Genomic DNA, 18,145 nt, shown 5'->3' on the forward strand with positions numbered 1-18,145 from the left:
GAGACTTTGCACACTGCCTGCATGCATGACTTCTCCAAACTGCCAAGTGTGTCTTAAAACTTGCTCCTGGGCAGCAACGCCGACGCCTCGGGCTCGCACAGCAGCCAACTGTCTGACTCCTGAATTGTAAAAGCAGAAGGACAGGGTCGGAGAGAATCCTAAAAAGGAAAAGAGTCAGAGTAATTAAAAAAAAAGAAAGAAAAGGAAGAATAAAAAGTAATTTTCCCTGACCGGGAATCGAACCCGGGCCGCGGCGGTGAGAGCGCCGAATCCTAACCACTAGACCACCAGGGATCTATATATATGGTTTTCAACTCCTTCCTCAAGAGCTGACTCGCAGAACCACAACCTCACACCTAACCGTACTACTGGTTTCTTTTCTCCGTGCCCACTTCCCCCACCCCCATCTTCCGGGCAGTAGCAAGTCTCGGAGGCAAGGCAGGTGTTAGTAGAACGGGACGTTCCATTTCACCCTACGAAACGGGTGGGCGGCGCAGGGTGGGGGGAAGGAGAGGGTGCGCCTCAGGCGAGACGGGTGAGGGGCCGTTGCCGTGGGCGGGAGGCGGGATGGCGGTGGGAGCCCGGGCGAGACAGAGCCTCGGGCCGGGCCCTCAGCCAGTCCGGCGGTGCAGCAGCGGGAGCGTGTGCGCCTCGCCCAGCGCGGCAGGCAGGAGCTGCGCGCTCGGGCCCGAGGGCGGGCCGTTGGGAGGCAGGCGCCGGCGCGCGGGGCAGGCCGGGCCTCCCTCCTCCAGCTGAGGGCTGCCACTCGCCCGGCGGGCTGGGGCGGCGAGAGTGGGGCGGAGCGGGGTTGTTTTTCCTCGTTTGGGGTTGCCTGTTCATGCTGTTCCATACAAGACAGTCCCTCGACGGGGTGCTGTTGTAGCGGTTCCAGGCGGGGCCTCGACAGCCGAGCGTTCTGCCCTGCGCATCCCAGCTGGCGGCTCCCGGGAGGGGAGGAACGTGCGTGCCCGTGGCGCGTCCCTCCGGTCCCTCTTCGCTGCTCTTCGGGCAGGCTCTGGAGACGAAGAGGCCTCAGCTTCTCCGGTTTTCGGTATTTGGTCTGCAGGGGAGAGGCGATCAAAAGGCCTACCTCGAGTGGAAGTCCGTGGCTCCACAGAAGGAAACCAGATTGGCGGTTCGCTTGCTTTTGTGTTGCCAGGGCCTTCTGACACCACAGATCTGTGACATTGCTTTTTTTTTTTTTGTAAGGTTGCTATGGCAAGGGTGAAAACTCTGCTGTCAATGCAGATGACATCTGCATAAGGGGTTTTTCCTCTGGCGTGTTGATTTCAAAGTAGATCTGTGAGCTGTACTAGTGAAAGTGATTTTTCCTATTTAAGCTGTGTCCATAATATAAGAAGGTTTGCTCTACACAAGCAGATTTCTCTAGTTCTCAAACCCTCTGCCTCTGAAATGCATTATATAAGAAACTTTTTTCATGTTAAGATAGATAAGCTTCAGACTATATGCTTGTGGACTCTGCAAATATGCATTAGCTTACCTTTAAAAGTTTTAGAGTCTGAAAACAAACTTAGACCATTTTCCTCAGGAGGTTTTGGTGTTTGGTTTCCATCTCATCAGAGTGAGTCCCTGTTCAGCCAATGGTTCATTTCATCCCAAACCCTTCACAGTAGTGGTCTTGAATGAAATTGAGCTTTCTTTTGTCCAAATTCAGCAATTTTACTGTGCAACGATGTAGATAACTTATAAAATGTGAGGTTACAATCAGGCCCTATTAGATACAGTCAGATATCTTTATCTTACATACTACAAGGACTGCACTTGATATGTGTACAGCGATAGCAACTTTTTTGGTAAGACCAAGGCATTTCTGGCCTTGAGAGAAAGCTGTGGAGCGCTGGAGGCAGAGCACAGCTGAGTGAGTGGTGAGAAAGGCAAAGTGGGACCTGGTTTCCTGCAACTCATAACCTGCAAGGAACACCAACCAAATATTAAGGTGGTACTACACTGCAGAAACTCAGCTAGCTTTAAAGGAGTTTGTATGCTTCACTAGGTCCACAGTGTCATGGTTGAACGCATAGGCTTCCCCACCCTGGGTGCTTCTCAGGTGGGTTTGGAGGGGTACTGGTTTCTGTGCTTCCATGGCTGAAATGCTAGCAGCGCTTGAGACAGCTGGGTTAAAACTACAGTAGGTCCACAACACTGCATTTGCCATGTTGAAAGCGTGTGATACAGAAAGGTCATTGCCACTGTTTGTTTTTAGAGTGCCTCTGTTGTGCAACCTCTCAGAGGAAGGCAAGGGTGAGCCTCCTGATTCTTAAGCTGCCTGAGTGATAGCAATGAAATAATCCCCCCAACAATTTCAGAAAAGTAGCTGAGCCTATGGAAGATTGGATCTCATGGCCGATGGCAAGGCAATCCTATGTGTTTTGTCCCTGTCTTAGGAAACTGTTAGATGTAAATCAAATAATTCTTGCTCTGTTACGCTTGACAATTAGCAAGTTATTTTCAAGATGTGTAATCTGTCATACTAAATTTCTATTGACCACTGAAAGAGTCGTTGATTACAGCTGTAAGAGTAGTGAAAATGCTAATGTATGTACTAGAGAAGCTTTACTGAAATAAGAAATATTTTCCTGGATGTGAACCCAGGTTGGGGGGGGAGGGTGGGGCTGACCACTAGACCACCAGGAAAGTAGCACTGAGAGTCATATGCTGTTTAGTTATTTTTAGAAATAGCTTTCTTTTCTCTACAAGTCATGTGCACTGACAAGAGATTATGCCTCTTCTGTGGCTTCCTGTATCTCATAGGGAAATGCATCAGTGAAACTGTCAGCGATTCAGCCTCCTGCCAGCGCAGAAGCAGCCAGTGCTTGTGCCTGCATCCCTGCGATGCTAGCTGGAGAAGAATGATCTTCCCAAAAGCGCCAGGGAAGGAATGTCAGAGGCCAATGTTTCTTTTCACTTAAGGGAACAGCGGTGTGACAGTAAAACCAGGTGAGTAACATGCAGTGTTAGAGGTACTGTACCCCAGCTTTCAGAGTTTGGTATGCAAAGCTGAATTTTGGAACTTGAAAAATCAGAGCAATTACTTTAAATGCAAGCTGTAAAGAAGCATGCAATTAACTTGTCTGTTCTATATGAATATATTACATATTATTATTACTTTAATTTGCCATGTTAATTGTTGTGTGACGGTAGGCTTACTATGTAAAAATGAGTAAGAATAACATCAAAGTAGTGTGCTAATTTACTCAAAGTATATTATTTGGATATGTTTCCGCTATGTAATGGTAAGTACAAATTGTCTTTAGTAGCTGGGATACTTCAGCAGTAGTGAAAATTCTTGATATGCACAGAAGCTGTAAATGATCTTTGTAACTGCGTAATGCATGTATTTATCACTCCTCTTTTTCCTCAACTCTGTATTTGATCTGGAAAGTCTTGGTATCAGCCTTTCTTCTTTAAGTTAGCCTCGTTTAAAATGTACATCATCCCAGTTTCAGGGAGGTGGAAAGGAGAGGGAATGAAAAGATGATGCACAGTCTTTTGCTATTTTATGTATAATTTCCATGTTTGGTCAGAGTAGTTGCTGAACTGTTAGATTATAATTCTTTTCTGGGGGAAAATACTATTGTAGTTTATATTTCTTACATCTGTTTTCACCATAAAAGTGTTTTTATGGAAATAATCTAAGGAAAATCTCAAAAGGCGTTGTCCAAATGTTACAGCAGTTCCAATACTCTGAGCTTCAAGATCATCTTGCAAGCTGTACAGTGACTTGCTCTATCTTCTTGTAGTTTAATTTAAATAGAGCTAGGGGGCAGTACGTGAGAATTTGCAGTGTCATGTCTTAATACTGTGCAGATTAGTCATTTACTATTTACAAAAAAAAAATATTTTAAAGATCCTGAAGGAAAATAGGGGCGTAACTCACAAGTACCATTTTTATAAATAATTTTAGAAGTTCTTGTATTGTTTTCCTTGATCTTCTGCTCTTTCTCTCACACCAAATTTGATGCACAAAAAACCTACGTCAGCTTTTTTTCCTCTTAGCCTGTGTTAAAATGCACATAATTCTGGGGTTCGGGATAAGTTATTGCAGTGGGGTGTTTCATCCAGTGTCTGCTGGGCTCCATAAAGTACCTTAGTTGAAGCAAATGCAACTTTTTAATCATCTCATCACGTATCTCAGCAAATTCATTTTCTTTTACAGTCTTCCTTCTGCAGAGCATTTTGGAAGCAACTTCTGGTTTGCTCTATTAGACAGTAGAAAAGGGTGCACAGAATCAGTTATTAGGGGAGAACTTCTTATAAAAGTTTCAAACTCTGGTTTCTTTAATTTTTGTGAAACTTGCAGAAATTTTCAATACTTCTGTCAAATTGAGTTATATTTAGACAATCAATTCAAAGTTACAGGGTTAGTCACGGACACTCAGAAAATTCATCATTACATAAACCGAAGAAACCAAGCTAAAAATAGCAATGTATTGTTACAGAAGTCAACCCCCAGTGCATGGTAGGATCAAGCAGAGCCTCAGTTATTTATAAAAGTCTGCTTGTATGAAACCTATTTTGTGACGATTTCACGGTGAATAATTGTAAGAGTAACTGGGAAAAACAGGATGACTGCTAGTGGGAAAAGAAAAGATTGGTGTCACCTTTATTTTTATAGCTTTTCAAAAGTGGCTCATCAGTGTATTTCTTTATGGTAGTTTGTCTTTCTTAAAAAGACGAGCAGTAAGCTAACAGCTGCAGATACTAAAAAAAAAAAATTACACGAACCACACATGAGCAATACAGTATTTTTTTCTGCTTTTAGGGTAAGCTGATCTGAGTGCAGGCCATAAACATACTGTACCTGTGACATTTTTTTTTCTCAATAATGTATGCAGCTCTATTAATATACACAGAAGTGTGTATTGTGGAAAATCAAAACCCATTCAAACCTTGTACTTAAGTATCCCAAGTCTGTTCTATCTTCCACGTGTTATTATGCATGTGAGTTAGTGAGAAATCCTTTTTAGGGTAAAAATTCACAATTTTGAAGTGCTTGAAATAGCAAACTTGCATTTTATCTCCATAATAATAGTGCAGTCAGTGATAAAACAAATCTGTCTAATCCTGAAACGAATGAGCGACATGAATTTAAGATTTTCTCGGGGAAAGATAGTCTAAGCATTGATATCACAAAGACAATGAATTAAACAATGTTAGATTATTTGTATTGCAGTGAGTTGCCATGGAACATACCGCCACAGGAAAGAGCAAACCTTTCAGACTGTCTTCTGAAAGGGAGACCAAAACTGAATTTTATTTTAAAGGTTTTATTTCAAAGGTAACGTGTGTATCTGTGTTTCTGTCTATCTCTTATTCATCATTGTAACAGATAGTCAGGCATTACCTCTTACTTCCAGACTCAGTAAAATAAAACGGTATACTGCATCCCCCTCACGCAGTTTCTTCCAACGACGTGAACTCTGCCGTAACCAGAACTTGTACGATGCTTCTGTTTTGGTCCTAACGTGCTAATTCTGCTGCTCAGACAGGAGTCTAAGTGATTTCTTCCCCACGCCAGTAGGCTACAATATGTGTTTGAAATGCTTGGGGCAATGTAAATAATGTAGAAACGTGTAGATTCTTTGATATATGGAATCTATGCATTGTCCTCATAGAGCTGTCTACACAATACAGTAGAGGTGACTGTGCTTGAACTGGTGATGGACAGGGAACTGGTACATTAGGACAGAGACAATTTTTCCTGGAGCTAAAATAAAGTGTTGGTCACTGTTACTGTTGTGCAAGTTCAGCTAAGAGACACGTAGAGTTTTCACTGCTTTGATGGATAAGGTATCTTCTGCAATTTGGCAGAAGTCAGGTAAATGGTACTATTTTAGATCTGCAGTTTTCTTCCCCTTTTTTCACAATTTTGTTACCTGAACAGTGTTGGAGGAGTAACTGAGAGCAGGGCCCCATTCTTCTGTGCTCTGCTAGAGAACCCTTGTGCCACTGAGGCCTTTGAAATTTTAACCAATGTAGCTCTGGGTTTGCCCATCTCTTGCCTGGGTAATAGTGTGGATATAAGATGTAATTACTACAGTATACTATTAGAATGTATCCTCTAAGCAGGACACTATGTTTTAAAGAAAATCTGTGTATTATAAAAATGCAAACTTTAACTTTAGATGAAAGTACAGCAGCAAATTTAGTGGAGGAGTGGAGTCAGTCATTGTCCCGGTACTGACACTGGGTGGTAGAAAGCCTACGCTATGAGTAGGGTGATGGTAGTGGTGGGAGATGGCTGCCTGTCTGTCCATACTGGAGTTGCATAGTTGCATGCAGTCCTGAAATCGACACATATGATTTTGAAATGGATCTTTAAGCAGCTTCTAGGTTAAAAAACAGGCCTCTGAAAAATACCTCTCTTGCTTAAAATTAAAACTTGTTGGATTTGTAACATTGTAACTACTAAAAGAAAAAATATTTTTATTTTCAGACACCCGTGCACCTCTTGCGATTTTTATTTTGGCACCCTTTCTTAGAATCTGTATGTATATGTGTCTGTATACACTTCGTGTTACGAATTTTTTCATTTGTGCTAGTATCTGCCTATCTTCAGGCTTTTACCTTGCAGAATTTGAGATGTAATGATGTTATGATACGGTAGGCCTTTCCCGAAGCTTTCCAGTCTTTCAGAGCCGGTTACAAACTGAAGGAGGGAACAGGAAGCCAGATTTCTTTTAGGCTAGCCACAAACCTCTAAAAGGGTTACCTGGCATTATCTCAGGTAAGGGAGCAGAGTTTCTGGTAACTATAGTGGGTTTTGTTTTTTGGGGGTTGCGTGAAGAAGCCTGTGCACTGGCAGTATGGAAACAGCAGATAAAGTTTGCAGGTTTTTCAGTTTCTCATGGATCTAAAGGCTTTGGTGAACCTCCATTTCCAAAATTGGTTGTTTTTGTTTAGCACTGCCCATGAGAAAACTCCTCTGTAGAGGCAGAGCTGGTGCTTGGGCTTCATGAAGAAATAGGCCATGCTCGGCTCACTTTTTTGGCCCCAGAGGCAGACCCCTTTCCCCAGGAGAGGGTTTGCCGGCACCGTGACGAGTCGGTGGCTGCTGGGGCCCGCGAGGCGGCTCGGGAAAAGTGTGCCCAGTGGTCCGGTTCCTGTCCCCTCCGCAGCCCGCCGAGCCCCGGCCCTGGGGCGGCCGCGATCCGCCGGGGCGGGGGCGGGCGGGAGGCGGGATCGGCGGGGGCGGAGCCGCAGGCCGGGCGCGGGCGGGGGGAGCGGAGGGGCTGGCGCGGCTGTGGCCGAGTGGGGCTCGCTGCAGCCGGTGCTCCCGCCGCCGCCCGGCAGCGGGGCCTGGGCGCCGCGCCGTGGGGCCGCCATGCCCCCCGCCCGCCCGCCCTGCAGGTGCGCGCCGCGGGGGGACGCGAGGCGGGGCGCGGCGCGGCGCGTTATTTTCCTGTTTACTCTGTGCGGAGGGAGGGAAGGCGGGTCTGCCTGGCCACGGCCTTGTTCCCTGCCGGGGGTCGGCGGGGCCGGGCCGGGCCGAGAGCTGAGCCCTGGCGAGGCGGGGGGCAGTGGAGGAGCTGTTTGCCTGCGCGCTGGTTGCCAGAGGCAGCCCGGCATCGCGGCGCGGGAGGTGCGGGGCGGCCCCGCGGCCGTGATGCGTTTCTCCTGGTGCGTGTGCGGGCGGTACAGCCGAGTGGATGGCTTTGTTGGTTTCAAACCTCCTTTATTTCTTCCCTTCCCAGGTCTTGGATGATTGACTGGAATGTTCCAGGCTCTCTGTATATTAATTTATAGTCTCAGGTTGTCACGATTAAGAGGTGCTGCCGGGTTAGTCAGTTAGTAACTGATTTCTGTCTCTGCGCAACGGACTTTCCTCCCTGTACTTCACCATACTGTACTTCAGAGTTCAGGGTTTTTTTTGGCTGGAGGGGGTAAACTGTGTGTTGGTGATGTGTTTGCAATGTTATGGTGCTAAAGGATGCAGTAACTGTTTGGCCTCTAGGTGATGAAATAAGATTATGAATGCTTGGACTCAATAACAGGCTTTTACCATGTATTTACTTTACACGCCACAATTATCTTTTTCCCATTAAGCAGTCATATGTTTCTTATATTAATGCATAATGATGGACTTTTAAGATGGGTAGGTACCTATTAATCGTTTGTTTCAAATCCTGCGACCCAGACTAAGGGCCTGTGTCTGGATGATCCTTATAATGCATATTGATGAACCCTCCCAGCATATCGTATCAGCAAGTGTTTACATAGTGTGGAAATAATATTTTGGTAATATTCTTTTGGATGGGTATGTATACACATGCAGACTTCAGAAAATTAATGGAGAAGGCAGTACAAAGTGCTGAGAAAAGTATGTATGTGTATTTACTTTCTGGGTGAAGATTACTTTATCAGGGATATGTTTTTAAATGTAAGCGCATTTTAGACTGCTTTCTCTTTCATCTTTTTACCTGGGAAATGTTTGTTAATATACATAAAATATTTTGAGAATCTAAACAGACAAGTAATTTTTGTCCTGTGAGGAGCTGTATTGAAGCTGATGGGACTGCTGGTAGACCTGGGCTTGGAATGAAATTCTGTACTTCAGTTAAATTCAGTACCTTTTTTTTCTTGTTGTGTATTATGTTATGAAAAAGAAACACATATAGAAAACTCAATTTGTTTAAGTCAGTGGTGAGACACAATCTTCGAGTCTTGCTACTTGCCTTTGCCCAGGTTCCTGTTCTCACGGCACCAGTGGCCACCCTCCCATTTGGATTCGTCAGGTCCGCTGCCGAAATGATAAGTGATTGCCTTTGGAGTTCAAGTGACTTAGAATTGATTGGAACAGTTCTTGTCTTGTTATGTGGGAATACAGCTTTGTTGCTTTGTGTATCCAGGATTTTGAAAGAGAAGAGTAAAATTGGCTGGGGATTTGCTGTAGCAAATATTTGACTAGCTTATGGTCCTGACTACAGTGAATAGCTTGCAAATCTCTTACAGTGTTAGAGAATAAGTCCCTCTATTCAAATAGAGGTGAATTCGTTTAGAAAGTGAGTTGGGTTGGAGAATAACATTTATTAAAAAAAAATTATTAACAAAATTGTGAAGATCCTGTAGATGGGTACTGTAGCCAGAGCGGCTCCCTGCATTCCCCCATCTGGGTGAGTGTTTCAAAGGTGAGAAGTTCGTGTGAGCCTATGCAGCGTGATCTGACACAAGAACTTGCTGCTCCAGGCAGCTGGAGATGTTCACAAATTATAATTATGATGAAAATGAGCGATGAAGGGTCTTAATTTCCCTTTACTTTCCAGTAGGCATTGAAGGAAAGCTGGAACATAACCAATGTCAAGAAAAATGGTAGGAGTCCCTGTCTGGCACCTGGCTTGTGCCCTCTGTTTCTCGGCAGGTACCTGACACAGCAGCAGGCAGTCGTGATCCTCAGCTCTGCTGGCGGGGTGAGTCAAGTGTCATGACCCAAGAAGCAGCAGACTGACAAATCTCTTCCTTCTCGTGATCAATAAGCCAAAGAAGTCTAAGGCTTTAAGGGCACAGCTCTTGTTTTAGTGGGGTAGTTATTGACGGCGGGGATGGCCGTCTGCCATGGAGCTGGTGGTTTCTCACTCCCTGCTGTGAGGGAGCTGGGCCTCAGGGTCTGTGCCCTCATGGAGGGGAAAATGAGTCACACTGCTGTGAGTTTGTCCCTGGGGGTTAAGGTCGCTTTCCCAAAAAGAGGAAACATAACACTACAGTTGAGAAGTGAAATCAGCACTAAGAGTGCTCACTGAGGTGGCCTCCTCCACTTTCACCAGGAAGAAAAGCAGGGTAGGAGAAACAAGTTTTCAGCTTTTTTTTTTTAAATCTGACTAGTTTCCTTATTCCCATGTCATTTTTCCCTAGCTGGGTTCGTGAAACAGTGAGGCAGTGGCAAAATTCACAGCAAACTAGGGGGATTATATTCACTCACAGACGTAATGTTTTGGATTCGTACATTAAACACATACACAGGAGTGTTCTTTTTTTCCCCTTTTCACACACTTTTGATTGTAGGTGGAAAGCTGTACTTCTTTGTTCTTGATCAAAATGTCAGGCAGGCATGAGCAGTTGTGTTGCTGCTGGAAGGTGTCTGTTATGAACTATTTGTTCAGTTTTGGGGTGGCCAGGAGGCTGTGGCTGTGTATCTGCAGTCTATCCTCTGCTTGCCTGCAAGGGCAGGGTGCAGGCAGGCTTCATGGGGTCTGTTGGGCAGGTTGCAATGCAGAAGTGCCAATGATGAGTTACTCCAGGTGCAGTGCTTTGCTCTTGCACCTGCGCTGCTCCCAGTCTCTGACCAAGCTTGGAGAAGTAGTAGCAGTAGTACAGCTTGGTACCATATAGCATCCTAGTGACGTGCCAGTACTTACTTGAGACTTGATTACAGTCTCAAATTAGAATTGTTTATATTTCATTCTGTTTTCACTTAGCAGGATTTAAAAGCCTTTTATTAACAGCTACCAATTTCTAGAAAGGAAATTTTATTACAGTAGTCTCACCCATTAGTAACTGATTTTGGGATCTTCCCATAGTGTTTCCATAGATATAAGAGCCATTTCCCCAAAATCTGAGACTCCTTGGCAGACAAAGAGTTGTCCCAGTGCACCAGTTAGAGGAAATCACAGTTTTGTTTTACAGAAGTTCACAGTGAGAGCTGTTGCTTCCTTGAACTCAGCCTTATCTTAAGAAAAGGTAATTTATTCCCTGACTCATTTTTCAAGTAAACTTAACCTTTTCTAACAGTGCTCTCTCTGTCTGCTGCTACTCCTGTCTTTTTTCCTGCTTTGTCCCACATGCCATCTGTCTTATTTTCTGGTTTGTTTTCTTTTAAAATACTCTAAGGTAGTGCAGCAGATAGAAAAGAGTATGGATATTTACGAACCATCACTGCCACCCCTCTTCTGAGGGGAAAAGGTGTGGATGGCTTCCTACCAGGTCAGGTGATGCTGTGATTGCAGAAACTGGTTGGAGTCTGCCTAGGTTGTTACTTAGAGGGGGTGCTACCAGGAACAACTTGATATCATCAGTGGCTCAGCAGTGCTTGCAGGCTGTGTCAGTAGTTGCTGTGCACAACTAACGTAGGTAGCACTAGTCTGGTGTTGTAGTTAACTATCTCATGGTCAAGTAATGCCCCGGTGTGGTGGCAGGGGCTCTATTATACTGTCAACTTAAGAAGTTGCATTTCTATAATGCTTTTTAAGTAGCTATATGGATGGCACAGACTGGGCATTTGTGGTAAAACTGGATATAATACTGTAAGCAGGTTTTGCTGGCTCTAACAAACTCAGGAAAGCTTTGTACGCCAGAGAGTGGCTTTAATATTTTCTCTATACTTTCTCTCAAAGGCTCAGATAATTCTGAGAAGCATTGAAGAATATAAAAAAGTAATTTTGCACATTAAGATTATTTGTATGATATTTAGAATATATTAAAAAGAAAGTTTTCACTTGTAATGTATAAGTAATATTTTATTTTTTTCCATTCTGGTTGCTGATCAAACCTCTTGCAGTGAAGCTGCTGAAGACTGATGGCTAAAGTTGGCAGCTGTGATAAGTCATGACATGAAATCCAGGCAGTTCCATCTGTTCCAGCTCCAAAAGTTTCTGAAATGCAAGTGTTGTCCGGTAGATGGGTAGTGCAAGCGGTAATACCCTGGTGACAGTGGGTGGAGAACCACGGAGATAAAACTATGGCTCTGTTACAGAACAGTGTGCTGAAATGTGTCCAGGTATGTGGTGAAAGATTGACTTTGCCTGCTGCAAGCCAGTCACTTGTGTAGATATGGGCCAAATGGCTGACAGCTGTGCAACAGCTGATGAACACAAAAGCCTCCTTGCCAGCCAGATGTGCCAGATCAGGTAGCAAGTGGTCAGAGCAGTTAGGAGATTAATTGAGAACCATAAAGGAATGACAGAGGTGGCTTTCTGCCAGTGCAGCGAGTTGTTCTCCAGCCCTTGTGCTTAGGTATCAGCTGAAAAAATTTCATTTGATTTACAAGTAATTTTGGGAAGGGGGCTTTTTTTGTTGTTGTTGTTTAGTGTATGATGCTGAGCTGTGTTGGTTAAGTATGCCTTCTAGTCAGAGGTGAGTAGATGGGATGGCTGGCATCATCGCATCGCTGTACAGAGGCTAGACAGGAACTTGCGGTGATGTCTCCATTTGTGTCCTGCTGCAGTCATGCTTACAGGATGGAAAGTGAGATCTTCTGTGTTGGGCTAGTGCTGATGTGGTCAATCGCTGGGGCACATTTGTTTCTAGGCATTCTAGATTCCTTAAAATTGAGCTCTGCTGCTAACTGATCCCTCAGGGGATACATTTTTAAGTGGGTTACTTGTTTTGAAAATTGGATTTCCCTTTGTAATGCTTAATTCCTGTTAGTACAGGTAACACATGGGTTGTCATGAAAAGAGATTAAAGAGCTGGAGATTAGTTTTCTTTTCTCCTGCTCTGTTGACACTCTGCACTTGAGGCTGTGGTGTGAGTAGTAACTTTCAGTGTTTTGTCAACTAGCTGTGTCCTTTCCTGAGCCCTGCTCTGGTAGTTCCCAGTCCCAGGCTGAGCCTGTCAGGTAATAGGCAGGTTTTACAGGAAAGGGACTAGAGACCAATCTTGAGACCAGAATGGTAGGGCAAGTACAAGAAATCCAGAATCTTCTACAGGCAGGGTGGGAAGAGCAGGTAACACGAACCTCAGGAAACAACCAAACCTTACGCACTGGTGTGTGTTGATGAGTTCACCTGGGCTCCATGGATGGCGAGCTGTGGAAAAAACACTGCACCCGGGAGAGTGGTTCCTAGCCCTTTTGCTCAGCTCTGAGCAGGCTTTGAGTTAAGCTTGTGAGAAGACTAAGGAAGGTGTGTTCCCTTTCTTGTTTTTTCTCCTGGGAGGGAAGTGCAGACCCAGACCTAGCAGAGCGGGAACACACTGCTCCTCGCAGGATGGGGCCCCACTCTGCTAGGACAAGCCATGATTGAAGAGTGCCATGTGTCTGTGCAAATGCCAGTGGAAACCCAAGGAGGTGTGCAAAGGGAAAGCTGGCGGAGCTGAAGGGGCCACCTCTTAACACCAGACCTGATTTTGAGGTTCTTCTGAGGAAATGTGTGTTTCTTTGTACTTGGTAACTATAATATGTTCACTTGATCATGTAGACCCATGTAGGATTTGGAATGTAAGGGCTTCAGCTTAGAAAATTTATTTCTTGGGCAAAATTATTGTCATCCCTCACAAAATGGTACAGGCCTTTAAAAGCCTCTCTTCTGGCTGTGATTTTTGGGGTGGGCTTTTTTGGGTTTGTTTTTTTAAGTAACTGGAAACTTTATAAACAATCAAATTTCCATGGATGCCACTGAAATAAGGACTTCACCTTCAGTACTGAGTAGTTAGTTTTCAACTCTTAACTGCTTTACAATCAGCATTATATTGCATTTAAAAGAGAAGATTCACCTGGTACTGTGTTTTGTAACTTGTTTAACTTTTGATTTCTTCTTCATCTCACGTACTATTTGTTGTGAAGTCTATGATGAAAGAGCTGTGAATGATTATTTTCTCACTGAAAGGCTCTGGGATGACAGCATACTGTGTTATAAATTGGAATTTCCTCTATCTAGCCTTGAAACATATCTTTCTTCCTGCTTCTCTTTTTTTTTTTTTTTTTTTCTTTTTACTTCACTGAGTCCAGCAAGCAGATAGCTCAGAAAAGCAATTTTGACCTGTGGAAGCTAGTGCCAGTATTGCCTGTTCATTAGGTTAGCTCAGCCATGTGTTCAAGATTTCTGTGTACATTTTAATCTTAGGTCTTGTAATAGTTATTGATAAGAACATGAATCTAGTGCTGGGTAATAAATTTCCCACAGGTAATGAATCAGTCCTTTTTAACTACAAATCACTAATGCACCCTCGTAGGGTAGGTGTAAGTTGCTTTTCCTATTTTTTTAAAGGTGTAGGTCTCTACCTAATTTGGACAGATTTTCAGAGCAGCTGTGAAAAGGTCTGAATTGCTCTCTGCCAAATTTTATGTTTTAACACCAAAACTGGAAGCATTACAGCCCCTCAAAAAAAAAAAGGAGACTTAACATGGACCAAAAAAATCCCCAAATCTTGTTAATACATTAACTGTTCTGGCTGGCTTCAATTTGAGGAAGGGCAAGCAATTACTTTGATGTAGCTGTAAACAAGTGAAGACAAGGTTTTGTTTGAGATGTGTTAGGCAATGCAAAACACTTGCCATTACCAGAGATGTCAGGCAAAACTTGTGGTGAATGGAAAGTTGGCAGCTTTCATCTTTGGGCCCCAGTTCTGCAAATGTGTGCTTAGATATTACAAGCATAACTCATGTGAGTGAGTTGTCCCTCTGAATCCGCTCAGTACATGAGTTGAGAGCTCAGCGACGTTGGAGTACCTGATGATATGGCTGAGATGGCTCCCATAAAAATGCAGCACTGGAGGAATTGAAGCTATTTGTAAAAGTAGGTCAAATTTTGTGAAAGTTTGCTTGCTTGCTTGTTTGTTTTTTCCCCCAGCAGAAAGAAATACCTAGCTTCAGAAATGCTGTTACTTTGTTGATCTGTCAGTGTAAGATGTTTGAATTTTAGTTAGAAAATCAGTCTATTTTGTTCAATGAGAGCACCTCAGTTCTGTAGTAATAACGTTTAAAACACTTGAGTAATCTGAAAGTAAAATATATACTGCTTTTGTTTTACCAGAAAATTTCTACACTTCTGGTTGGTTTTTTTGGGGTTTTTTTTTTGCAACAGTATTCATTGTTAATTCAAGCATATTTTAAACTTTTTGTTATTTTTTAACTAAGCCCTGAACCATCTCATTGACTGAACACATCCAGACCTGGGAAAATAAAGTCCAGATTAGATATGCCAAAAAAAGGATAGCATATAGCTGTTTTGTATAAATCATTTTGCTGTTCTGTCTTTTCTAAACTTTTTTTACCCAAATAGTTTTGTGTAGACACTTAGCAGTGCACAAATGGTTAGAACACAGAAAAGTAGAGAAAACTTACTTTTCTATTTCAGGAAAGAAGCAAGCACCTATTCAGAGAGACTCTGATTAGGTAGGTAAATGTAAGTGTGCTCTGGTACATAGCAAGGGGAATTTGGTTTGAGGGGAGTTTTTACTTGTATGTAGTGCAGGGCGACTCTCGGTACAAGGCCAGAAACTGTGTGTAGTGTTGTACAGAAATCCGGAGATGGAGGAAGGAAAAATGGTAAGATAATGAAGGTTTTAAGGATGTTTCAGAAGGGCAAGAGAACGAAATCATTCTCAGTTACACAATACCTAAAGGAGGAAGGAAATAATTAGAAACATTGCTGCTTGTAAAATAGGCTTCAGAGTATGCCGTGGGTAGAGGGTACAATTTACTGTTGATTGTTGTCATTTTAATGCACCTAACTACCAACATCTGAGCACCTGTGAAGCTGTGGGTGCTGGTGTAATACAAGGTCACCCTCAACAGACTGTAATGCAATAAATGTTGTAGGTTAAGGAATTAAAAACATAAACAATGGAAGTTCCCAGTTTTAATTTTGTACATTACAAATGTACAGGATTTTCTGTTACAATTAAACTGTTCAATATGTTACTTGATGTACAGTGTATGCAATGTGACACAGTTAAGGTTGCTATGGAAACCTGGAATTTTGGTTCTGTTGACTGTGTTTCGGATAGGAAAACATTTGCATTGCATTGCTGTGAGACTCCTTTTTACCCCCACTCCTCAGCTGGTTTGCCTCTCAGTTGAGAGGTGGATGTCAGAGAAGAAGCCATGGCCTCGAATTTGCATGAGTCAGGGTTGATTGAAAAAACTTAACTGAGCTGAAACTTAAAAATCATTTTACCTTCAAGTAGCTCTTGTGTCTTGAGTTGCTTTTTTAAATGAGGAAGTATTTAAATGTTAATCTTTCACAGTGTAGTGTCAGTGGGCTGTTAATTTGAGGGTCTTTTTCTAAAAACTTGAAAATGATGGGTACTTTCTAAAGAAAAGTTTCCAGTAATTTTCTCAGCATGATTATGAATATTGTTGAAGATGTTCTTGGCCTAAAAAGCAGTGCCCAGTTCTAATACTTCCTGTTAGATTGATGGGTTTATTCATATTTTAACACTTTTTGTGTTGCCTGGCCTTATTCTGTAAAGCGCTGAGAACATGTTAACCAGGTCTCATTGAGTAAAATGGGAATATTTACAAACATAAACCTAACTTCATGCTTAAGCATTTTGGAACCTAAACTGATTGTAAGTAGAAGGTGATTTATCGTACAGGTGTTTGTGCCAAGCACCAAGCCTCGTCTTTGTGGTTTAAGTGATTCTTCGAACACGTGTGTCTCTACTCTACCTGTACTTTATTTATTGTGGGTATAAATGCTTGTATTGGGCTGGTGAGAAAAGAGCTGAGAAGAGAGAGAGCAAGGTTGCCGTGAAGCTGAGAACACGCATTTGTCTTTCGTAGTCTGTTTCTCACCTCTTGATTGCCAGCTGTAGGTCTCAGCAGCACTCATCTTTTAAAGTGTGCAGTTGCTGAGGTCCACGGAACAAAGTCGCTGCTCGAGGAGTTGATGGTGATCTGCCCAAAGCTTTCTGCTACAGATCTGCCTTCTGTGGTAGAAGTAAGGGTGTACTTGCAGTTCAGCTGTGTGCAGCAAAGCCTTCTGGAAGTAGGTGTGAGCTGGCATGGCAGGATATAAACTGAACTGCAGACACAGAGCTGCTTCTGCTGACTCTGCTGCAGGTAATTTGTGTGGTAATTTTGAGTGGAGGAGTGGTAGCAAACAACTGAAGTAGGTGAAAGGGAGGAAGGTGAAGGGCATTAATACTTCAAACTGGGAGCTGCTTGCTGTGTGGATGTAATTTAACAGCTTGAGAGAGGCAAGCGAAAGCCTAGTTTCTTTGGCTTGATGCTTTGGCTGGCCAAATTGCCCTTGATCACCAAAGGACATTTGCTGTGCATCTATCTGCAGTGGTGCTGCTGTTTCACCAGTGCAAATCCTGCTTGAGCCCTCTGTAACCTAATTCGTAGAAGCAGCTCTGATGTATAGCCGGGCCTGGGATGTGTGACAGTGTGGATCCAATGGCTCTTAACAGCATTGTGTGTATGGGATGTAGGACAGTGGTTCTGGTTGCTCACCTGGCATGGAGGTAGCACCAGGCAGTTGGCTGATTTTTGTTTGCTACCTGGCTTGCTCTTTTAACACACTGCCACGTAGGAGTGATGAGGATGGAGTGGCTTTCCGTTCACTGCTTCTGTCCCTTTGCTTGGTTCAGAGAGGGGACTCTAAGGAGAACTTGGTCATATCCCTTAACCTCGTACTGAATATTTAACTTGTTGACTCTGGGAGTGATGTGGTTATCTGTATGTGTATGTTTTGACCTTGTCAAAACAGATGTGCAGGCTTTCTTTGAAATGTTTCTAAACAGATCATAAAATTAGCAGTAGTTATGAGCAAGGAACATGCTGGTGTCAACTGCCAAATCAGCAAGGTAGTGTTAAGGGGATTATCTAAATGCTAGTTGATGTGTTGAATGTTCATCAGTTTTTATTTTTTAGAAAACTGCAAGTACTTGGTGTTTTAGTTGAATGCTGCAAAGCATAGTTGTGTTGTATGCCTGGGTGCTAGAGGGAGAGGTAAGAGAACAAGACATTTGTCTTACTCTCTCTGGGTATGGTAAACTGCATCCTCCTCTTGTTCTGTGGTGGTGAAACTATGATGCTGTACATCAATTTAGGGTCTGACTCAGAAATGCAGCCTAAACTGTGATAGAAATACCTTAGTATGTGGTGTAAGCACAGACTTTATTTGATTCAACAGGTGTCCCAGGAAAGAAGGGCACAAAGGGTAGGCCATTTGCCTTGCAGTTACAAGATCTGTGGTTTTTTAAGAGCTTTGCAGAGTAACCACAAGGTCTTTCTGGATCTCAGTCTCTCACCTGTAAAATGAAAACAGTGTTCTTGATGAGGAATGCTTGAAAGGCTTTGCTTTTTACATGACAGTAGCTAAAATTTACTGGAATCTCAATTAACTGGAACCAGCACCCTGCAAATTGTCGGATATTTCTGTTTACATATATGAGGTTTTCTGTATTTCAGCAGCTACAGGATGCATTCTGTTTATCCACATGCTAGTGTTTTTCTGCTGCC

The 18,145-nt window shown here is 43.2% G+C and overlaps 1 protein-coding gene and 1 non-coding gene across 5 annotated transcripts in view; one reads left to right on the plus strand and one right to left on the minus strand.

Annotated features, from left to right (window-relative positions):
• Positions 1-222: 222 nt before the first annotated feature.
• Positions 223-294, minus strand: TRNAE-CUC (transfer RNA glutamic acid (anticodon CUC)). The gene has a single exon. It is a non-coding gene; the product is annotated as a tRNA-Glu (tRNA).
• Positions 295-2,777: 2,483 nt separating this feature from the next.
• NCOA7 (nuclear receptor coactivator 7) overlaps positions 2,778-18,145 on the plus strand; it is a 97,078-nt gene continuing 81,710 nt past the window's right edge. For 3 of the 4 annotated variants that reach the window (XM_086744260.1, XM_086744263.1, XM_086744262.1), the window contains exon 1: positions 7,258-7,371. The gene's annotated coding sequence lies outside the window, so the exon portion shown is untranslated. Of the gene's footprint in view, positions 2,959-7,257; positions 7,372-18,145 lie in introns of those variants that run through there. The other variant, XM_086744261.1, reaches the window with a different exon arrangement.

Source organism: Chlamydotis macqueenii, chromosome 3 (genome assembly GCF_036417535.1).
Source record: "Chlamydotis macqueenii isolate bChlMac1 chromosome 3, bChlMac1.mat, whole genome shotgun sequence".
Taxonomy (NCBI): domain Eukaryota; kingdom Metazoa; phylum Chordata; class Aves; order Otidiformes; family Otididae; genus Chlamydotis; species Chlamydotis macqueenii.